Source organism: Opisthocomus hoazin, unplaced genomic scaffold (assembly GCF_030867145.1).
Source record: "Opisthocomus hoazin isolate bOpiHoa1 unplaced genomic scaffold, bOpiHoa1.hap1 HAP1_SCAFFOLD_160, whole genome shotgun sequence".
In the NCBI taxonomy this organism is placed as follows: domain Eukaryota; kingdom Metazoa; phylum Chordata; class Aves; order Opisthocomiformes; family Opisthocomidae; genus Opisthocomus; species Opisthocomus hoazin.
The window spans coordinates 112,164-137,184 of record NW_027448780.1 but is presented as its reverse complement, the minus strand read 5'-3'; the positions used below and the strand labels follow the sequence as shown (position 1 = coordinate 137,184).

General features: G+C 49.1%; 2 long non-coding RNA genes across 3 annotated transcripts; both read right to left on the bottom strand.

Annotated features, from left to right (window-relative positions):
* Positions 1-14,830: 14,830 nt before the first annotated feature.
* On the bottom strand, positions 14,831-15,195 carry LOC142359337 (uncharacterized). Its single transcript, XR_012762271.1, has 3 exons — positions 15,153-15,195; positions 15,020-15,066; positions 14,831-14,909 (listed from the first exon to the last, which is right to left on the bottom strand). It is a non-coding gene; the product is annotated as an uncharacterized LOC142359337 (long non-coding RNA).
* Positions 15,196-16,251: 1,056 nt separating this feature from the next.
* On the bottom strand, positions 16,252-16,939 carry LOC142359338 (uncharacterized). Of its 2 annotated transcripts, none has more exons than XR_012762273.1 (5): positions 16,874-16,939; positions 16,734-16,789; positions 16,608-16,648; positions 16,426-16,524; positions 16,252-16,347 (listed from the first exon to the last, which is right to left on the bottom strand). It is a non-coding gene; the product is annotated as an uncharacterized LOC142359338 (long non-coding RNA). The 2 variants fall into 2 exon arrangements; XR_012762272.1 differs by having other exon boundaries at positions 16,909-16,939.
* Positions 16,940-25,021: the final 8,082 nt, after the last annotated feature.

Genomic DNA, 25,021 nt, shown 5'->3' with positions numbered 1-25,021 from the left:
CCCGGGGAGAGGGGAGGAGTCGGGCGCAGAAGTGCACCCTATGTAATCGATGGCCTTGCTGGACTTGTCGAATGCAAGACAAAAGACAAACGGACTGAGGCATCCAGAGCTGAAGAGCTAACAAAGGAAGGAAATAACTGGTGCTTATCTTATCAGACAAAAGTAAGGGGGGATGGCCCATCACTGTAAACTCAGTGATGTGTGGGGCGCCGCGGAGGCTGCGCAGCCAGAGATTGCTTCAGAGATTGCTTTGGACAAAGCACAGATGGCCCCGAATACACATACCAAGATGCCCGCTCCGAAGGCGTGTCACACTGCTGAGTCCCGCTTCTGACGACACGACATTCCATGCCAAGAGCCAATCGATACACAATAATTGACTTAGTCCCACCTCGCAAAAAGATTTCCAAATACATAAAAATTAGCACTTGAAAACTCTCTTTGGGAGGAGGAGCCAAGCGAGAGGCCTGAACCTCTCTTTGCCTCCAAGAAGGGACGCCTTTTTGGTAAGAGTCGCGCCTCTGACTTTGTCAGACGTATCCCCGGGAACACATTGTTAACTAAAGCGCTAAACTATTACTTTGAGCTCAACTTTTGTAGACAGTGACTTTATCAACGGCAATTCCGAACCTGTGATAACTGTCGCTTGAATAAATTACCTGTTGTTTCAACTTTGCGAAACTGTTTCAGTGAAAGTCCTTGGAAGGGCTCTGGCAGACTAGTTGAATATCAGACTCCCCTTACCCCCCCTTTAACGTGACACCCTATCCCTAACCCTAATGATAACCCTAACCCCTAACCCTAACACTAACACCAACCATCAACCCTATCCCTAACCCTAACACTAAGCCTAAGCCTAACCCTAACACTAAAACCTAAACCTAAACTTAAAGCTAACACTAACCTTAAACCTAACCCTACAAACCCTAACACTAACCCTTACCCGAGCCCCTAAAGCTAAACCTAACAGTAAACCCTAACCCTAAACTTAACACCAACCCTAAATCTAACCCTAACCCTAAATCTAACCCTCACTGTAACCCTAAACCTAAACCTAACTCTAACAATAACCCTAACCCTAATCTTCACACTAACACTCACTCTTACCTAACCCTAAACCTAACCCTAAACCTAACCCTACCGCTCACTCTAACCCTAACCTTAAACCTAGCCCTAATCCTAACCCTAAACCTAACCCTCACCCTAACTCTAACCCTAACACTAACCTAACCCTAACAATAATAGTAACTCTAACCCTAACACCAACACACCTAACCATAACCCTAACACTAACCCTAAACCGTAAACCTACCCAGAACCCTAACCCTAACCCTAACCCTAACCCTAACCCTAACCATAACCCTAACACTAACCCTAAACCGTAAACCTACCCAGAACCCTAACCCTAACCCTAACCGTAACCCTAACCCTAACCCTAACCCTAATCCAAACATTTACACCAATCCGAACCCTAAAACTAACCCTCAGCCTAACCCTAACCCTAACCTAACCATAACAATAACCCTAATCCTCACCCTAACCCTAAACCTGAACCCTAAACCTGAACCTATCACTAACTCTAAACCCTGACACTAATCCTAAATCCTAACACTAACCCTAACCCTAAACCTAACCCTAAACCTAACCCCAACCATGAGCCTAATAATAACCCTAACCCTATCCCTAACCTTAAAAACTCAAACCCTAACACCCCTAATCCTAACACTAATCCTAACACTAATCTTAACCCTAATCTTAACACCCCTAACCCTAACTCTAACCATAAAAACCCTAAATCTAACCTTACCCTCTAACCCTGAGCCTGAAGCTAACCTTAATCCTGACCCTAACCCTAACCCTAACCCTAACCCTAACCCTAACCCTAATCCAAACCCTAACCTTGACCCTAACCCATAACCCTAAACCTAATCCTGACAATTAACTGTGAACCTAACCTAACCTTGATCCTAACCCTGACCCTAAACCTAATCCTAACCTAACCCTAACTCTAACCCTAACCCTAACCCTAAACCTATCCCTAACCCTAACCCTAACCCTAACCCTAACCCTAACCCTAACCCTAACCGTAACCCTAACCCTAACCCTAACCCTAACCCTAACCCTAACCCTAACCCTAACCCTAACCCTAACCCTAACCCTAACCCTAACCCTAACCCTAACCCTAACCCTAACCCTAACCCTAACCCTAACCCTAACCCTAACCCTAACCCTAACCCTAACCCTAACCCTAACCCTAACCCTAACCCTAACCCTAACCCTAACCCTAACCCTAACCCTAACCCTAACCCTAACCCTAACCCTAACCCTAACCCTAACCCTAACCCTAACCCTAACCCTAACCCTAACCCTAACCCTAACCCTAACCCTAACCCTAACCCTAACCCTAACCCTAACCCTAACCCTAACCCTAACCCTAACCCTAACCCTAACCCTAACCCTAACCCTAACCCTAACCCTAACCCTAACCCTAACCCTAACCCTAACCCTAACCCTAACCCTAACCCTAACCCTAACCCTAACCCTAACCCTAACCCTAACCCTAACCCTAACCCTAACCCTAACCCTAACCCTAACCCTAACCCTAACCCTAACCCTAACCCTAACCCTAACCCTAACCCTAACCCTAACCCTAACCCTAACCCTAACCCTAACCCTAACCCTAACCCTAACCCTAACCCTAACCCTAACCCTAACCCTAACCCTAACCCTAACCCTAACCCTAACCCTAACCCTAACCCTAACCCTAACCCTAACCCTAACCCTAACCCTAACCCTAACCCTAACCCTAACCCTAACCCTAACCCTAACCCTAACCCTAACCCTAACCCTAACCCTAACCCTAACCCTAACCCTAACCCTAACCCTAACCCTAACCCTAACCCTAACCCTAACCCTAACCCTAACCCTAACCCTAACCCTAACCCTAACCCTAACCCTAACCCTAACCCTAACCCTAACCCTAACCCTAACCCTAACCCTAACCCTAACCCTAACCCTAACCCTAACCCTAACCCTAACCCTAACCCTAACCCTAACCCTAACCCTAACCCTAACCCTAACCCTAACCCTAACCCTAACCCTAACCCTAACCCTAACCCTAACCCTAACCCTAACCCTAACCCTAACCCTAACCCTAACCCTAACCCTAACCCTAACCCTAACCCTAACCCTAACCCTAACCCTAACCCTAACCCTAACCCTAACCCTAACCCTAACCCTAACCCTAACCCTAACCCTAACCCTAACCCTAACCCTAACCCTAACCCTAACCCTAACCCTAACCCTAACCCTAACCCTAACCCTAACCCTAACCCTAACCCTAACCCTAACCCTAACCCTAACCCTAACCCTAACCCTAACCCTAACCCTAACCCTAACCCTAACCCTAACCCTAACCCTAACCCTAACCCTAACCCTAACCCTAACCCTAACCCTAACCCTAACCCTAACCCTAACCCTAACCCTAACCCTAACCCTAACCCTAACCCTAACCCTAACCCTAACCCTAACCCTAACCCTAACCCTAACCCTAACCCTAACCCTAACCCTAACCCTAACCCTAACCCTAACCCTAACCCTAACCCTAACCCTAACCCTAACCCTAACCCTAACCCTAACCCTAACCCTAACCCTAACCCTAACCCTAACCCTAACCCTAACCCTAACCCTAACCCTAACCCTAACCCTAACCCTAACCCTAACCCTAACCCTAACCCTAACCCTAACCCTAACCCTAACCCTAACCCTAACCCTAACCCTAACCCTAACCCTAACCCTAACCCTAACCCTAACCCTAACCCTAACCCTAACCCTAACCCTAACCCTAACCCTAACCCTAACCCTAACCCTAACCCTAACCCTAACCCTAACCCTAACCCTAACCCTAACCCTAACCCTAACCCTAACCCTAACCCTAACCCTAACCCTAACCCTAACCCTAACCCTAACCCTAACCCTAACCCTAACCCTAACCCTAACCCTAACCCTAACCCTAACCCTAACCCTAACCCTAACCCTAACCCCTAACCCTAACCCTAACCCTAACCCTAACCCTAACCCTAACCCTAACCCTAACCCTAACCCTAACCCTAACCCTAACCCTAACCCTAACCCTAACCCTAACCCTAACCCTAACCCTAACCCTAACCCTAACCCTAACCCTAACCCTAACCCTAACCCTAACCCTAACCCTAACCCTAACCCTAACCCTAACCCTAACCCTAACCCTAACCCTAACCCTAACCCTAACCCTAACCCTAACCCTAACCCTAACCCTAACCCTAACCCTAACCCTAACCCTAACCCTAACCCTAACCCTAACCCTAACCCTAACCCTAACCCTAACCCTAACCCTAACCCTAACCCTAACCCTAACCCTAACCCTAACCCTAACCCTAACCCTAACCCTAACCCTAACCCTAACCCTAACCCTAACCCTAACCCTAACCCTAACCCTAACCCTAACCCTAACCCTAACCCTAACCCTAACCCTAACCCTAACCCTAACCCTAACCCTAACCCTAACCCTAACCCTAACCCTAACCCTAACCCTAACCCTAACCCTAACCCTAACCCTAACCCTAACCCTAACCCTAACCCTAACCCTAACCCTAACCCTAACCCTAACCCTAACCCTAACCCTAACCCTAACCCTAACCCTAACCCTAACCCTAACCCTAACCCTAACCCTAACCCTAACCCTAACCCTAACCCTAACCCTAACCCTAACCCTAACCCTAACCCTAACCCTAACCCTAACCCTAACCCTAACCCTAACCCTAACCCTAACCCTAACCCTAACCCTAACCCTAACCCTAACCCTAACCCTAACCCTAACCCTAACCCTAACCCTAACCCTAACCCTAACCCTAACCCTAACCCTAACCCTAACCCTAACCCTAACCCTAACCCTAACCCTAACCCTAACCCTAACCCTAACCCTAACCCTAACCCTAACCCTAACCCTAACCCTAACCCTAACCCTAACCCTAACCCTAACCCTAACCCTAACCCTAACCCTAACCCTAACCCTAACCCTAACCCTAACCCTAACCCTAACCCTAACCCTAACCCTAACCCTAACCCTAACCCTAACCCTAACCCTAACCCTAACCCTAACCCTAACCCTAACCCTAACCCTAACCCTAACCCTAACCCTAACCCTAACCCTAACCCTAACCCTAACCCTAACCCTAACCCTAACCCTAACCCTAACCCTAACCCTAACCCTAACCCTAACCCTAACCCTAACCCTAACCCTAACCCTAACCCTAACCCTAACCCTAACCCTAACCCTAACCCTAACCCTAACCCTAACCCTAACCCTAACCCTAACCCTAACCCTAACCCTAACCCTAACCCTAACCCTAACCCTAACCCTAACCCTAACCCTAACCCTAACCCTAACCCTAACCCTAACCCTAACCCTAACCCTAACCCTAACCCTAACCCTAACCCTAACCCTAACCCTAACCCTAACCCTAACCCTAACCCTAACCCTAACCCTAACCCTAACCCTAACCCTAACCCTAACCCTAACCCTAACCCTAACCCTAACCCTAACCCTAACCCTAACCCTAACCCTAACCCTAACCCTAACCCTAACCCTAACCCTAACCCTAACCCTAACCCTAACCCTAACCCTAACCCTAACCCTAACCCTAACCCTAACCCTAACCCTAACCCTAACCCTAACCCTAACCCTAACCCTAACCCTAACCCTAACCCTAACCCTAACCCTAACCCTAACCCTAACCCTAACCCTAACCCTAACCCTAACCCTAACCCTAACCCTAACCCTAACCCTAACCCTAACCCTAACCCTAACCCTAACCCTAACCCTAACCCTAACCCTAACCCTAACCCTAACCCTAACCCTAACCCTAACCCTAACCCTAACCCTAACCCTAACCCTAACCCTAACCCTAACCCTAACCCTAACCCTAACCCTAACCCTAACCCTAACCCTAACCCTAACCCTAACCCTAACCCTAACCCTAACCCTAACCCTAACCCTAACCCTAACCCTAACCCTAACCCTAACCCTAACCCTAACCCTAACCCTAACCCTAACCCTAACCCTAACCCTAACCCTAACCCTAACCCTAACCCTAACCCTAACCCTAACCCTAACCCTAACCCTAACCCTAACCCTAACCCTAACCCTAACCCTAACCCTAACCCTAACCCTAACCCTAACCCTAACCCTAACCCTAACCCTAACCCTAACCCTAACCCTAACCCTAACCCTAACCCTAACCCTAACCCTAACCCTAACCCTAACCCTAACCCTAACCCTAACCCTAACCCTAACCCTAACCCTAACCCTAACCCTAACCCTAACCCTAACCCTAACCCTAACCCTAACCCTAACCCTAACCCTAACCCTAACCCTAACCCTAACCCTAACCCTAACCCTAACCCTAACCCTAACCCTAACCCTAACCCTAACCCTAACCCTAACCCTAACCCTAACCCTAACCCTAACCCTAACCCTAACCCTAACCCTAACCCTAACCCTAACCCTAACCCTAACCCTAACCCTAACCCTAACCCTAACCCTAACCCTAACCCTAACCCTAACCCTAACCCTAACCCTAACCCTAACCCTAACCCTAACCCTAACCCTAACCCTAACCCTAACCCTAACCCTAACCCTAACCCTAACCCTAACCCTAACCCTAACCCTAACCCTAACCCTAACCCTAACCCTAACCCTAACCCTAACCCTAACCCTAACCCTAACCCTAACCCTAACCCTAACCCTAACCCTAACCCCTAACCCTAACCCCTAACCCTAACCCTAACCCTAACCCTAATGACCCTAACCCTAAACCCTAACCCTAACCCTAACCCTAATGACCCTAACCCTAAACCCTAACCCTAACCCCCAACCCTAACCGTAACCCCCTAACCCTAGTTCCTAACCCCTAACTGTAACCCCAGTTAAAGTTAGGTTAGGTGTAATGGTAATGTGGTATGTGTTTTGGGGGCGATGTGGTGTTTGGGATGGTTTGGTTTTAGGTAGGTTTGGTTGTTGTATTGGTTGTGGTGTGTGAGAGTAGTTTGATAGTGTTAGTGTGTGTAGTTGAATGGGGTTGTGATTGCTGTGTGGTGCTTTCCTGAGGTGTGATTTGGTTATTTTGTTATCGTATTTGAAATAAAAACTATAAAAATAATAAGTCTGGTGCAGCAGTAGAAATTTGCACCCACCCTGGGAGTAATTTTTTTTTTTTTAATTTACATTACTTGAATTACTCCCAGGGTGGGTGCAAAGTTAAAGTGCTCTACTTGTATTGGAAATTTTGTTCCAACAGTAAAATTGTTCCACTGCAGTAACCAGCACCATACATACATTCAGTCACATGCTGAAACACACAATTTTTGCGCTTCGTAGCATTAGTTTATTTCTGCACTGAGACAGAGACAAAGAGAAAACAAAAGACAGCTGTAAGACTTACAATTAAAACACACTGACACACTATGAGAAAACAAACTTCACACAAAGACCAATGACTACTACATCTGCAAGCCAGATTTTGATTTGCACTGCTGTTCTCAGTCTAAACCAAAAGGTGACCGAGACAAGCAGAGCAAAAACAAAGACAAACACAGAGGTTGCCAAAAATAGTTATTTTTTCCTACTTCTGCATGTCCTGCTAATGCTAACAGTCAAAACCACTCACCTGTGAAACTGAAACACTAACAAAGACAGGAAAACCACTCAACAAAATGACACATAAACACAACACATTTTCCAGACAAGGAGAAAGTCTGATGCTACTGAGGGAAGGCACACACCAATGAATAAACCAGTCCATAAAAGGAATGGGAGACATAGAAGTAAAAACTCTTTATTAAACTTTATTCATCTTTTTTAAACTTTATTACACTTATTAACAGTTATTAACAGATCCAGCTTTATTTTGCATGCTACATACTCCCAGAGCACAATGTCTCCACAACCTTATATACCTCCAGTACTTCTGATGGATACTTCAAAAGTCCAATTTGAAATTCCCTTTAGCATCTCATTGGATACTTTCTCCACAGTACAACTCCCTGTTCATTCATTGCCTCCATTGCACCATGAACGTCACCGTCCAGTTTGGGCATATGTTACACCCACCGATTGCTCTACAAGACCTTCAAACTACTCCTCCCTCTTAGATCAGCACTTATGCTACCGCTATTAAGCTATCCTCCAAGTAGTAAGACGCATGATATTTTTTTAATTGTTCACAACTACATTACACTAATGGGATATACAACTGGCCCTCAAATGCCTCTTTCATTGCAATTTATAACACACTGTTTCATTACCCTTATACTCCCCAGCCACACCTTCGCTCTCTGCGGTGCATTTTTCCCCAAACAGTGTATTTACCCATGGACGTGGAGGGGCGGCCTTAGCTTAGTACGGTCATTTCCCAGTCTGTTCAGCAGTGGGATGATACCCTGCATCCTTCACTATCCTACGCTTCAGTTTATCTCATTCTTCCAGATTCATTTGGCTCACTACTGACACCAAGAATGTTTTCTACTATCCTTACCCACATTCCATTTCCACCATTTACTACAATCATACAGTATGACTTACTGCCTTGCTCATCTTAACTGCTGTTATTACTTTAGTCCATTTTAACTCATTCCATGTGATCTTTAAATCAAACTCTACAAACTATCGATTACAGCTTTCAACAACATTGAACCTGCAAATCCACAAACCGTAGCTACCATCCTTCCTGCGTTGCTCCCTTCCATTCACCACAGAAGCCGCTGCTACACATAAATAATTGTTCCTCCGCAAGGCAACATCATCTCTGCTACTAGCGCACCCAGGCAGACAATGACCGAGCTCTGCTCTGCCCAATGACATCTCCTCTTCCCCACCTACATGCTCATATAAACATTACACAGATCATTGTCACAAACTACAATGACCACAGCAATTTACAACCCTAACACTCTACAATACAGTTAGGCCAACTAGCTACACATGCCAGTCCTTGTCAACACTGCCATCTAGTCCAACTCCCCACACCCTTCTGCTCCATCAATCTCCATCATCTTCCTATGACTGTCCACTACAGACGCATCCCTGCAGTGACACAAAATTCCAAAATTTCAGGGGAGCGCTCCCCAGAAACAGCATTCCCAGAAGCCCCCCAATTCACCCTGCCTGCCAAAACCCTGGCCCGAGACTGCCCGCGGCCCAAACATTGGCGATGAACATCGCCTCGCAGAGCGGCCGGGACCAGGGGAAAAAAAAACCCAGCTGGGGGAAAGGAAAAAAAAATCCCCCAGCTGGGGTTTTTTTTATTCTAACTTGGCTTGTTTTTTTTTTTTCCAGGAACTCCTACATCTCTGGAAAACAATACATCTCAAGCCCACATACAACCCACTACAGAAACACAATCACCCACCACACACTGACAGACACCATTTGCACTCACCTACCACGCTAATCACTCCACATGCTCACCCCATCCATTCGGTTCCCTGCCTGCCAGCACCCAGTGTCGGTCATGCTCCTCAGGAACGCTGTTCCCGGGCGCCTCAAAATTCACCCTGCCTGCAAAAACCCTGGTCCAAGACTGCCCACGGCCCAAACATTGGCGATGAACATCGCCTCGCAGAGCGGCCGGGACCAGGGGAAAAAAAAACCCAGCTGGGGGAAAGGAAAAAAATCCCCCAGCTGGGGTTTTTTTTATTCTAACTTGGCTTGTTTTTTTTTTTTTTTCCAGGAACTCCTACATCTCTGGAAAACAATACATCTCAAGCCCACATACAACCCGCTACAGAAACACAATCATCAACCACACACTGACAGACACCATTTGCACGCACCTACCACGCTAATCACTCCACATGCTCACCCCATCCATTCGGTTCCCTGCCTGCCAGCACCCAGTGTCGGTCATGCTCCTCAGGAACGCTGTTCCCGGGAGCCTCAAAATTCACCCTGCCTGCCAAAACCCTGGTCCGAGACTGCCCGCGGCCCAAACATTGGCGATGAACATCGCCTCGCAGAGCGGCCGGGACCAGGGGAAAAAAAAACCCAGCTGGGGGAAAGGAAAAAAAATCCCCCAGCTGGGGTTTTTTTTATTCTAACATGGTTTGTTGTTTTTTTTCCATGAACTCCTACATCTCTGGAAAAGATCACACCTCAAGCCCACATACAACCCACTACAGACACACTGTCATCAACCATACACCGCTACAACACTGGCAGTCACCTACCACACTCATCACCCCACACGCTCACCCCATCCATTCGCCTGTCTGCCTGCCAGCTACCCATCGCCCAGTGTCTGCAGAGCTCCTCAGGAACGCTGTTCCCAGGGGCCTCAAAATTCACTGCGCCTGCTAAAACCCCAGCTGAAGCCTGTCTGCGGTCCAAACGCTGGCAATAAACATCGCCTAGACACACAGCCAGGACCAGGGGAAAAAAAACCCAGCTAGGGGAAGGCAAAAAACATTCCACCAGCTGGGAGTGTTTTTTTGTTGTGTTTTGTTTTTTTTTTAACTATATTCCTAATTCTTATATATCTCAAAAAAATAGACTCAGCCACCCATACAGTCTGAAAAGAAAAACATATTTAACCCTGACATCATCATACAGTATCAGACACATTCAAAATGTACCACTGTTTCCACAGCCATTCATTCCACTCCACCCTCATAACGTAGCCCCTCGGCCACGTGCCTGCCACAAAAGCAGACCGCAGCACAGCAAGAGCCACCCCTGGAACATCCCTGGTACCTGACCTCAAAACTACATCACCGCTACACATGATCCCTAACTGTTAGCCTTCATAACCAGATGCTGAGCAATGTGCTGAGCTACTTCCGCTTCTGCTCTGTCTTCACTTATCATTGCATACTCCAGCTACATTCAATCAAGTATTTGCTCAGGGATACAGAGTACTCGGTGGCACCTGCAAACCGCAATGGAAAGGAGTCTACAGCCTGCTGGCCCACAGCTACCGGCCCCATAAAACCCCTACAACCTCCACCAAAAACAGCCATGCTAATCAACACAGAACCATCCCATGCTGAGACTGTTCCACCCCTACTAGAATTGCTACACAAACACACAAAGCATCTCTACCGCAAACGCACACACTCTCTACACACATGACCTCAGGACACCAGACTACCGCACAGGGGACTGTTACTGCTACACCAAGATATGCAGCCTGACAATAAACACAACAACGCTGAGGCTCCGTGGCAGGGACCCTCTGGTGTGCCCTGCCTCGAGAGCACCTCAGCTTTGGCTAAAACACAGGGGATTGAGTCACAGTCATTGATGGAGACTAAATGCCAGAAAAACAATGGGACTAGGATGCCGCAGAAAATAAACCCCTGGGATAACTGTCAAGAACAGTCAGCGAGGAAACACCTGCTGGCAAAGCACGATCTGCAAAGCTGACGAGCCTAATGCACAGATGATGCTAGACTGGTCTAGTATCACTGCCCTGGCACATCATTCAGTGAATAGAGATGTGCGCGACTGGCACCATGTCAATAACTCGACCCTGTATAGATACTACTGACAGCTGCTGCAATTGCAGTATAATGACAATATGCCCGATGCTCTACAAGCACCTTGTGCTGCTCTGTCACATGCAAAAACAGAACACGAGCCTCCTTAACAGACACCGCACCCAGAATACAAGGCAGACCTCTGCAGCTGTGCTCCAAAACCTAGAATAACAGAGTCCTCTGTGACACTTCAGAATTCCAGAGCATCTTCATAACTAATAAGCACCAAACCAACCGACTGCTGAGGCCCATCACGCTGCACCTCAGACCTAGTCTCAACTGCTTCTGCAGGCTTGTTGCAAAGCGCCTGCAAAGCCAATAGGAAAGACATTGCTGAACTACAATTTTACCTCATGCTAGCTCTCAATCCAATTTCTATCAGCTCTACTCCATCTCACATGCATAACGACCTCCGAGTCGCTTCCAACCTCTACCCTGACACTGCAATGCCGTACCATATGGACTTAAACACCGAACCGGAGAACGCTAGCAACATTAATGCCAAACGATGCACCGCACTCTTACATAACCGACAAGACAAACCGCAACACGGGCCCATACAATGCTTAACTGTCTCAGAGAGCGTCCATAAAGAGCGCTGCAATGCAAGACCAACAGAGATATACAATGCAATTCAAAAATCAAGTAAATACAGAGCTCCACGTTACAAAATGCAACACGGCCCTCAATACAAGGCAAGACGGTCTCCAAGAACAGAGAATACAAGTACAGAGCACTGCAATGCCAGATCGATACAGAAACAAACACTGCAATGCAAAATCAAGTACAGAGTGCTGCAGTACAAAACACAACACGGCATCGTACAAAGCAGGACGCTCTCAGGTAACATTCAATACGAGTACAGATGGATGCAATGCAAGACAAAACACAGTACAGAGCCCTGCAATGCAATACGGTCCCAGGTATCGCTCGCTACAAGTACAGAGCGCTGCGATCCAGGACCGGTACAGACACAAACGATGCAATGCTAGATCAAATACAGAGATCCACAAGAAAAAAAATTGCATGGCTATACAAGCCTGTACATATTCAAATACAGAGCTCCACATTACAAAACACAAAACAAGTTCATACAAGGCAATACAGTCTCCCATAGCGGTCCATGCAAGTAGCGAGTGCTGCAGTGCAACACACCCAAACATTGACATAAAAATTCAACTATAGAGCACTACAACACAACAACAATACAGAGCAATACAAGGCAATACAAATAATAATATAGTGCTACGAGAAAAAAAAACCAGGGCCGTACAATTCAATAGAAACAGAGCACTGCAATACAACACACAATAAAGGACTATTCAGTGCGAGACTCTCACGTGGCAGGCGATACAAGGCATAATAATACAGTGCAAAAGCACACAAAACGCTGCAAAACAAAGCAGTTGCAGACGGTGCTCAAAACCAATACGGAGTTTTGAGAAGCCAGGATTTAAGACCTAAGCCCGTAACGAGGCAGAGATGAAATGCTGCAGAGGAACTCTATGGTAGCAGAATTGCCATGAGCAGAGCTTTCCTTCTGGCCCAGATCACCTCCGCAAAGGGGACTCTCCAGAAAGACCTCTGATGAAAACCACACCTTAGGCTCCAATCGCAAGATGAGGAACGCTTGACAGGCTCTAGACCAAAGCAGCGAAGCTTGCGACACCAAATGCACGCCGACCGAGCTGCACAAGAGTGCAGAAAGTAGATACCTGTAGAAAGCATCACATACAAGACTAATCGCACAACACAAATGACACTGGGAAACACACACAGGCCAGAACAGTCACACCCTAAAGGACAGATGCCAGGACCTCTGTCCGCCCCAAACTTAAGAGACCCTAAATAGCTCCCTCCGCAACCCTGGTGTTATACCTCCTGCCGGCCTCACCCCACCCACAGCTTTGGCCCTGGACTTACCTTTGAGGGAAGGATGCAGAATCCATCCTCATTGAGCACATCATAAAATTAGATGCTCCTGCATTCCACATGTTCTACATCAGTATCTGCATAACATATTTAAACAAACACACCTCACTAACATTACTGACTGGAAGCATCACATTAGCAAACACCGCTCCCTTCCACAAGATACCCAGTTGCCGATACCTAACTTAGCAAGTCCAGCAATATCGGTAGCATTTTGGAATACCGTCTAGAGTCCAACAAAAGCTTGCAATTAAAAACAAACCCCCCAAAAAAACCAAACTTGAGGCCCCACACCTACAAGCCTGAACACTGTCAACATTCAGTCGTCTTTGCCACTGCTGATCATCCCCTCCCACATAGCTCCCATCATCACTTCAAAACACCGTTGAAATGATAGGCTGCACAGCCTGCCAAGGAGCAACTCCATGCGAGCTCACTACCCAACCGCTGCCTGAACGCTCGAGGCCTATCAACAGATTAAGCATGATCTCCTATCGCTATGCCACCTAACCCTCACTCTACACCCCTGGGCAGAGAAGCACGAAACAAAACACACACAGAGACACAGACCAACATTACACACACTACCACCAACAATGGGATTCAAAGAACAGAGAAAACTCTCGGCGAGAAGAATGACTCCCCAACAGGAGAAGCTGTCCAGCAATACGACCAGCAGGGCCACAATGGCCCAGAACAAGGAGGCTCTACGGCAGCCCCAGAAGAGCAGAGTTGAACAGAATGCTCCGTTACAAGAAGTTACGCTCTAAACAGAGACGATGGATCTGCAAGAAGCTGGCTTCAAGACCTAAGAACACAAGATCGCAGGGAAGAAGTCCCACAGTCCATGACAATGGACCGGAAGAGAGAAGAGCTGCTGACACAGCCTGAGATGACACCGCAAAAGAGAACTGATGGGAAACTTCCAAGATGTGACACCGATCCATGCTTTATGCGCAAAACGTAAGATGAGAAGCGCCCAATGGACACTATGCCCAAGAGTACAGGCATTCCAGACCCTAGGAATAGCACCTGATATGCGTAATGTGCTCATTGAGCACAGAGAGCAATGACGATGTTGAGACACAGGTAAAATCCAAGACACCAAACACAGACCACACAGATGACACCACCACAGACACAGTTCTGGAACTACCCTGCCCCCTTGGGCTACAGAGAAACCCCTTCCCTTGATCCGCCCAAAGTGGCCTGTTCCTGGACAGCCCTCTACCCTACACTAGCTTCACAAGCTCTCCCTGAAATGCACAACCGTTGTCCCCTCCCTCCAGACCCTTCCAAGCCCCTGGACTTAGCTTTCAGAGGGACATGGGCTCTAAATCCAACCTCGACCAAAAATGCATTAGGTATCTGGGATGCTCCTGCAGTCACCAGGTTGCACTTCATCACTGAAAAAGAGACAACCCAGAAACACTGCTGACAGTAAGCATCACACTGGCCAAGACCAACCTCTTCCACAAAAACCCCCTCCTCAGAAGAACTGGGGTGCTCTGCTCACCTGCTCGTTCCAGACTCGGACGCTGCAGCCATCATTGCTTCCGATACCTGAGATACCAAGAGACACAAAATGATCATTGCACCCGTGAGAAGTCACCCGACCCACACTCCTCCTTGCTACCGCCCCAGCTCACCTCAAACAGTTGTCCAATGCCAAAGGCGGCCCGCTCAACCCCTGCAAAACCAAGAGAGACACCCCTCACTGAGCTGCTGCACAATACTTTGCTCTCACACGCTCACCGGGCCCACAAATGCCTCACCTTCTCGGACTTCATGTCAGCATGCTGCTTTGCTCCTCCGAGAATATGTGCAGCACCTGCAATAAAATCAAAGCAAACGGCACATGCTGAGATACTGCCGAAAGCCAAAGCTTGCCTGCATCAATCCCAACCTTCTGCCCCTGTACCTTAGCTGGTCATACACCCTGGCCCTGCCATTTATGGATTCCCTGGTTTCCCTGAGCAGAGCAGTTCCAAGGCAAGCACACACAGGCACAGACCAACATTACACACAACACCAAAAACAATCGGATTCAAGAAGAGAGAAAACTCTCCGCAAGAACAATGACTCCCTGACGGGAGATGCTGTTGGACAAGGAGACCGACAGGGCCGCAATGGCCCAGAGCGAGGAGGCTCCACGGCAGCCCCAGAAAACCGGATTAGAACAGAATGGTCCGTTACAAGAAGTTACGGTCAACATGGAGACGATGGATGTGCAAGAAGCCCGGCTTCAAGACCTAAGAGAATAAGGATGCAGGGAAGAAGTCCCACAGTCCATAAAAATGGACCGGAAGAGAGAAGAGCTGCTGCTGACACAGCCTGGAACGATGCCGCAACAGAAAGATGCTAGACTGATCCACGCTTTACGCTTGTAAGGCAAGAAGAGAAGATCTGAATTGGCACTATGCCAATGAGTACATGCATTCGAGACCCCAGGTATGGCACGGAGGCATACGATGAGCTTTGTGAGTGCAAAGAGAAACAAGGATATCGAGACCAGAGGAAGGTCTGCGACACAAGACACACCACAACAACAACATAGCACTGATGACGCAGGCTGGAACTGCCCTGCCCATGCTAGTCCTAGGATGCAGGGGAACTCGGTCCCTTCCTGTGCCCAAAGGGGCCCGCTCCTGCACAGCCCTCTCCCCTGCACTAATGTTACAAGCCCTGCCCGCAATGCCCAACCGTGGTCCCCTCCCTCCAAACCCTTCCCAGCCCCAGTCCCTCGACTTAGCTTTTGGAGGGCCGGGAGTCTGAATCCATCCTCGACAACAAGCATGTTGGCTAACTGGGATGCTCCTGCAGTCAATAGGTCTGCTTCATCATCTGAAAAAGAAAAAGAGATGAGGACATCACAGACCACACATGGTGCTGACAGTAAGCATCACACTGGCCAAGACCAACCTCTTCCACAACAATCCCCTCCTCAGAAGCACCAGGATGCTCTGCTGCTCACTTGTTCTTTCCGGAGTCGGACACTGCAGCCATAATCGCCTCTGCAACCTAAGATGCCAAGACACACAAAATGATCATTGCACCCGTGAGAAGTCACCTGCCCTACGCTCCTCGCTGCCACCCCGACTCACCTCAAGAGCTTGTCCAATGCCAACGGCGGCCCGCACGGCCCCTGCAAAACCAAGACAGAGACATGTCACTGAGTTGCTGCGCAGTACTTTGCTCTTACACACTGACCCGGTCCACAACCGCCTCACCTTCTCGGACCTCTTGTCAGCATGCTGCTTTGCCCCTTCAGGACTATGTGTGGCACCTACAAAAAGAAAACAGAAGACATGCTGAGATACCGCCCAAAACTGCCACCTGCCACACCGGTTCCCTCCTCCTGCTCTTTTACCTTGGCTGCTCACCCGTGTTGCCCCTGACACTTACATGTTGCCATGCTGAGGCTCAGGTACCACCTGGGAAACACAAACAGGGATGGTAATTTCACCAACAACAGCACTCCAGAAAAATAACTGCTACTTCAGCCTACTACTCATTGCTCACCTTGCCTGAGTCACCCCTGCTGCCGATATCATACTTCACTCGTTGCTTTGCACCTACAATATTGAAAAAAAAACAAACCACCAACTGTAAGGCAGTCATATAGCCACTAATCATGTCTTCCCTTCAACACCACATGCCAACCCACCTCCTTATGACGCTCTGCTCAGCGCCTCCATTGGTCTTTGGTGCCCATCTTGTTCCCTGGCACCTGAAATAAGTATTGAACAAGTCACCCATATGCTGCTTAAGTCATTAACAATTCCAGATGTATTGATTTGATTTTGGAATAGCGCCCAGAGTCCAAAATACAGCCTGCCATTACATAAAGGAATAAAGGGCCAAACTTAAAGGCCCCCCATGCATAAGCCTTACCACCGTCAACATTCAATCTGCTTTGCTGATGATGATCAGCCCCTCCCACATGACTCCCATCACCTCTATAAAACACTGTTGAAATGACAGTCCACACCGTCTGCCAACGGCCGGTCCATCTGATCTCACTTCCCAGCCTCTGCCTAAACAGTCTAGGCCTGTCAACCTATTAACCACAGCCTCTTATCGCTATGACACCTACCCCTGACTATACCCCTGGGCAGGGCAGCTCCAAGCCAAAACACACACACAGGCACAGACCAACATTACACACAACACCACAAACAATTAGATTCAAATAAGAGAGAAAACTCTCTGCAAGAACAATGACTGCCGGACGAGAGAAGCTGTCGGACAAGGAGACCGACATGGCCACAACAGCCGAGAATGAGGAGCCTCCGTGGCAGCCCCAGAGAAACAGTAGAACCAAATTGTCCCTTACAAGAACTTGCGGTCAAAATGGAGATGATGGATGTGTAATAAACCTGTCTTCAAGACCTAAAAGCATAAGGCTTCCAGGAAAAACTCCCACAGTCCACGACAATGGACCGGTAGAGAGAAGAGCTGCTGACACAGCCTGGAACGACACCGCCAAAGAGAACTGACCAGAAGTTTTCAAGACACAAGACTGATCCATGCTTTACATTTGTAAGCCAAGAAGAGAACCTCCCAGTTGGCACTATCCAATAGGTACAGGCATTTGAGGGCCTAGAAATGGCATCCAAGGCACCTGATGAGTTTATTGAGTGCAAACAGAAACAAGGGCATCAAGAACAGAGGAAGGTCTACGACACAGAAGACACCACAAAAACAACATAGCACCACAGACACAGGCTGGAACTGCCCTGCCCATACTAGTCCAAGGATGAAGGGAACCCCCTTCGCTTTACATGCTTAGAGAGGCCCGCTCCTGCACAGCTCTCCCCTACGCTAACTTTATAAGCCCTGCCCACAATGCCCAACCGTGTTCCTCTCCCTCCACATTCTTCCAGCCCCAGTCCCTCAGCTTAGCTTTTGGAGGGTCATGGGTCTGAATCCATCCTCAACAGAAAGCACATTGGCTAACTGGGAAGCTCCTGCACTCGCCTGGTTCTGCTTTGTCATCTGAAAAAGAAAAGAGCCAGAAACAGTGCTGACAGGAAGCATCACACTGGCCAACACCAACCCCCTCCTCAGAAGCACCCAGGTGCTCTGCTCACCTGCTCGTTCCAGAGTCGGACGCTTTGCCATCATCACTTCTGCTGCAACAGATACCAAGAAACACAAAATTACTATTATGCCCGTGAGAAGTCACACGCTCGACCCTCCTCCTCGCTGCCATACCAGCTCACCTCAAACAGTTGTCCAATGCCAAAGGCGGCCCGCTCAGTCCCTGCAAAACCAAGAGAGACACCCCTCACTGAGCTGCTGCACAATAATTTGCTCTCACACACTGACCTGGCACACAACTACCTCACCTTCTCAGACCTCTTGTCAGCATGCTGCTTTGCCCCTCTGAGGATATGTGCGGCACCTGCAATAAAACCGAAAACAGCGCATGTTGAGATACTGCCCAAAAACAAAGCTTGCCTGCATGAATTCCAACCTCCTGCTCCTTTATTTGGCTGCTCACCCACTCTGCCCCTGCCATTTATGGATTCCCTGGTTGCCCTGGGCAGAGCAGTTCCAAGGCAAGCACACACAGGCACAGACCAACATTACACACAACACCAAAAACAATCGGATTCAAGAAGAGAGAAAACTCTCCGCAAGAACAATGACTCCCTGACGGGAGATGCTGTTGGACAAGGAGACCGACAGGGCCGCAATGGCCCAGAGCGAGGAGGCTCCACGGCAGCCCCAGAAAACCGGATTAGAACAGAATGGTCCGTTACAAGAAGTTACGGTCAACATGGAGACGATGGATGTGCAAGAAGCCCGGCTTCAAGACCTAAGAGAATAAGGATGCAGGGAAGAAGTCCCACAGTCCATAAAAATGGACCGGAAGAGAGAAGAGCTGCTGCTGACACAGCCTGGAACGATGCCGCAACAGAAAGATGCTAGACTGATCCACGCTTTACGCTTGTAAGGCAAGAAGAGAAGATCTGAATTGGCACTATGCCAATGAGTACATGCATTCGAGACCCCAGGTATGGCACGGAGGCATACGATGAGCTTTGTGAGTGCAAAGAGAAACAAGGATATCGAGACCAGAGGAAGGTCTGCGACACAAGACACACCACAACAACAACATAGCACTGATGACGCAGGCTGGAACTGCCCTGCCCATGCTAGTCCTAGGATGCAGGGGAACTCGGTCCCTTCCTGTGCCCAAAGGGGCCCGCTCCTGCACAGCCCTCTCCCCTGCACTAATGTTACAAGCCCTGCCCGCAATGCCCAACCGTGGTCCCCTCCCTCCAAACCCTTCCCAGCCCCAGTCCCTCGACTTAGCTTTTGGAGGGCCGGGAGTCTGAATCCATCCTCGACAACAAGCATGTTGGCTAACTGGGATGCTCCTGCAGTCAATAGGTCTGCTTCATCATCTGAAAAAGAAAAAGAGATGAGGACATCACAGACCACACATGGTGCTGACAGTAAGCATCACACTGGCCAAGACCAACCTCTTCCACAACAATCCCCTCCTCAGAAGCACCAGGATGCTCTGCTGCTCACTTGTTCTTTCCGGAGTCGGACACTGCAGCCATAATCGCCTCTGCAACCTAAGATGCCAAGACACACAAAATGATCATTGCACCCGTGAGAAGTCACCTGCCCTACGCTCCTCGCTGCCACCCCGACTCACCTCAAGAGCTTGTCCAATGCCAACGGCGGCCCGCACGGCCCCTGCAAAACCAAGACAGAGACATGTCACTGAGTTGCTGCGCAGTACTTTGCTCTTACACACTGACCCGGTCCACAACCGCCTCACCTTCTCGGACCTCTTGTCAGCATGCTGCTTTGCCCCTTCAGGACTATGTGTGGCACCTACAAAAAGAAAACAGAAGACACATGCTGAGATACCGCCCAAAACTGCCACCTGCCACACCGGTTCCCTCCTCCTGCTCTTTTACCTTGGCTGCTCACCCGTGTTGCCCCTGACACTTACATGTTGCCATGCTGAGGCTCAGGTACCACCTGGGAAACACAAACAGGGATGGTAATTTCACCAACAACAGCACTCCAGAAAAATAACTGCTACTTCAGCCTACTACTCATTGCTCACCTTGCCTGAGTCACCCCTGGTGCCGATATCATGCTTCACTCGTTGCTTTGCACCTACAATATTGAAAAAAAAACAAACCACCAACTGTAAGGCAGTCATATAGCTACTAATCATGTCTTCCCTTCAACACCACGCGCCAACCCACCTCCTAATGACGCTCTGCTCAGCGCCTCCATTGGTCTTTGGTGCCTATCTTGTTCCCTGGTTCTGCTTTGTTATCTGAAAAGGCAAAAGCCCAGAAACAGTGCTGACGGTAAGCATCACACTGCCCAAGACCAACCTCTTCCACAACAACCCTTTTCTCTGAAGCACCCGGGTGCTCTGCTCACCTGCTCATTCCAGAGTCAGACACTGCAGCCATCATCGTTTCTGCTAGCTCAGATACCAAGAGCCAAAATTACTTTTGCGCCCGTGAGAAGTCACCCACCCCACACTGCCACTCTGGCTCACCTCAAGAGCTTGTCCAATGCCAAAAGCAACCCACACAGCCCCTGCAAAACCAAAAGAGATACGCTTCACTGAGTTGCGGCACAATAATTTGCTCTTGCACACTGACCCAGCACACAATTGTCTCACCTTCTCAGACCTCTGGTCAGCACGTTGCCATGCCCCTCCGAGTCTGCATGCGGTATCTGCAACAATCACAGCAAAGAGACACATGCTGAGATACTGCCCAAAACCACATTGTCTACCCACACCAACTGCCATCTCCCAGCCTTTACACCTTGGCTGCTCACCCATGTTGTCTCTGCCATTTACATGTTGCCATGCTGCAGATTGGGTACCATCTACGAAACACAAACAAAGGACGCTTATAGCTTCACCAACAATATGACTCCTGAAAAGTAACTGATACTTCAGTCCACTGGTCATAGCTCACCTTGTTGAGGTCACCGCTGGTGCCGATATCTCACTGCGCTTGTTCCTTTGCACCTTCAAAAGAACACACAAACCACCAGCTAAGTGGAGTCATGTAGCCACCAGTCACGTCTTCACTCGACGTCACTCACCAACCCACCTTCTTTTGGCGCACGTCTCGCCACCTCCATGGCTCTTTGGTGCCCATCTTGTCCACAGGCAACTGCAAAAAAGTAATCAGTGTGTCACCCAAAGGCTGACCAAGAGCTTAGAGTCCAGCTCTATTGCTTGATTTCAGAATACCATGTAGAGGCCAACTCTAGACTGCTATTAAGAAAAAACAATGGAAAAAGGACAAAACTTTAGACCCCACACATAGAAGCCTGAATACTGTTGAGATTCAATCCGCTTTGCTGCCACCAATCAGCCCCTCCTACACAACTCCAGTCACCTCTGTAAAACACTGTTTAAATGAAAGTCTACACCGCCTGCTGATGGCTGCTCCATCCAAGCTGACTGCCCAGCCCCTGCCTAAACAGTCTAGGCCTGTTGACCTATTAACTGCAGCCTCTTATCGCTATGCCACCTACCCCTGACTCTACACCTCTGGGCAGAGCAGCTCCAAGTCAAAACACACATAGGCACAGACCAACATTACACATAACACCACAAACAACTGGATACAAAGAAGAGAGAAAACTCTGCAGGAACAATGACTGCCGGACGAGAGAAGCTGTCGGACAAGGAGACCGACAGGGCCGCAACGGCCCCGAGCAAGGAGACTCCACGGCAGCCCCAGAAAAACAGGAGAACCCAATGGTCCCTTAGAAGTTACAGTCAAAATGGAGACGATGGATGAGCAAGAAGCCCAGCTTCAAGACCTAAGATGGTGAGGATGCAGGGAACAAGTCCCACAGTCCATGAAAATGGACCGCTAGAGAGAAGACCTGCTGGCACAGCCTGGAACACTGCAAAAGAGAATCAACTAGAAACTTCTAAGGCGTGAGATCGATCCATGCTTTACACTTCTAAGGCAAGAAGAGACACAGCCAATTGGCACTATGCTGATGAGTATGGGCATTCAAGACCCCAGGAGTGGTGCCTGATGTGCATAATGTGCTCCTTGACCATGAGGAACCATGAGGATGTTGAGACCCTGGTAAGGTCTAAGAAACAGAAGGCAGTCAACACAAACAACACAGCACCACAGACACAGGCTGGAACTGCCCTGCCCGCTTGGGCTGAAGACAAACTGCTTCCTTCCCTTTACGTGCCCAAAGGGGCCCGCTCCTGCACAGCCCTCTCCCCTACACTAACTTCACAAACCCTCCCTGCGATGCCCAACCGTGGTCCCCTCCCTCCAGACCCTCCCCAATCCCTCAGCTTAGCTTTAAGAGGGTCGAGGGTCTGAATCCATGCTCAACATGAACGCGCATTGGCTAACGGGGAAGCTCCTGCAGTCGTCAGGTTCCGCTTCCTCATCTGCCAAAAAAAGAAAACCCACAAACAGTTCTGATGGTAAGCATCATGCTGGCCAACACCAACATCATCCACAGCATCCCCCTCAGAAGCACTGGGATTCTCCGCTCACCTGCTCGGTCCGGAATGGGATGCTGCGGCCCCCATCGCTCTCGCTAACCTAAGATACCAAGAGACAGAAAATTACCATTGCGCTGCTGAGAAATCACCTGCCCCAGGCGCCTCCTCGCCGCCACCCTGGCTCACCTCAAACGCTGGTCCGATGCCAAAGGCGGGCCGCACAGCCCCTGCAAAACCAAGAGAGATACGCGTCATTGAGGTGCCGTGTGATACTTTGCTCAGAGACGCTGATCCGACCCACGACCTCCTCACCTTCTCAGATCTCTTGTCAGCGTGCTGCTTTGCGCATCCGAGACCATGTGACACCTGCAAATAAAACAAAGTAGAAAACATGTGCTGAAATACTGCCAAAATTGCAGCCTGCCCGCACCGATTCCCGTCTCCTGCTCTTTCACCTTGGCTGCTCGCCCGCGTCGCCCCTGCCATTTACATGTTGCCACCTCAAGTCTCTGGTACCACCTGAAAAAGCACAGATAAGGGATATTGATAACTTCAATGACAATACCCTACCAGAACGATAACTGCTACTGTAGCCTACTATTCATTGCTCTCCTTGACCGAGGCACTCCTGGTGCCCATATTCTGCTTTGCTTGTGTCTTTGCGCCTACAATGTTGGGGAAAAAACCCACCAACCATAATGCAATCACATAGCCACCGAACGCATCCTCCCTCTGATGCTATGTGCCCGTCTGCCTTCATAGAGCAGCCTGTTTGATGCCTCTGTTGGTCCTCTGTGCCCATCTTGTCCCCCGACATCTGAAAAAAAAAACATTGAAAAAAAAGTCACCTGGATGCTGCTCAAGCCATTAACTGTTCCAGATGTATTGATTCCATTTTGGAATACTATCTGCAGTGCAACTGCAGCCTGCCACTAAATAAATGAAAAAAGGGCCAGACTTCAAGCCCCACACATACAAGCCAGAACGCTGTCCAGATTCCAGCTCCTTTGCTGCCGCTGATTGACCCCTCCCACGCAGCTCCCAGCACCTCCTCTAACCGCTGCTCAAATGACAGACCACGCAGCCTGCCGATGGCTGCTCCCTGCGAGCTCGCTGCCCAACCTCTGCCGCAACAGTCTAGGCCTATCGACATATTAACCGCAGCTTCCTATCTCTATTCCTTCTACCCCTGACTTTACACCCCCGGACAGAGCAGCTCCAATCCAACACACAGGCACAGACCAATGGTACACGCACCACCAAAAACAATGTGATTCAAAGGAGAGAGAAAATTCTCCGCAAGAAGAATGACTCCCCGACAGGAGACGCTGTCCGGCAAGAAGACCTACGGGGACGCGACGGCCCAGAGTGAGGAGGTGCTACGGCAGCCCCAGAAAAACAGATGACGCAAGAGACCCTTACAAGAAGTTACGGTCAACACAGATGACGGGTGCATGAGAAGCCCGGCTTCAAGATCTAAGAAAGTAAGGATGCAGGGAAGAAGTCCCACTGTCTGTGAAAATGGACCGGTACAGAGAAGAGCGGATGACACAGCCAGGAATGATGCCGCAAATGAGAACCGACCAGAAACTTGCGAGATGTGACACCGATCCATGCTTTACGCTCACAGGGAAATAAAAGAATCGCCCAATTGACGGTATGCCACTGACCACAGGCATTCGAGACTCTAGGGATGGCACCTGATGTGCCAAAGATGCTCGTTGAGCACAAAGACCGATGAAGAACTGGAGACCCAGCAAAGTTTTAAGATGCATAAGACGGACCACACAAACAACACAACACCACAGACACAGCCTGGAACTGCCCTGCCTGCTGGGGCTTAATAGAAACCCCTTCCCTTTACTGGCCCAAAGCGGCCTGTTCCGGGACGGCCCGCTCCCCTATTCTAACTTCACAAGTCCTCCCCACGATGCCCAACTGTGGTCCCCTCCCTCCAGACCCTCCCCAGGCCCCGATCCCTCTACTTCGCTTTCAGAGGGACACGGCTCTAAACCCATCCTCGAC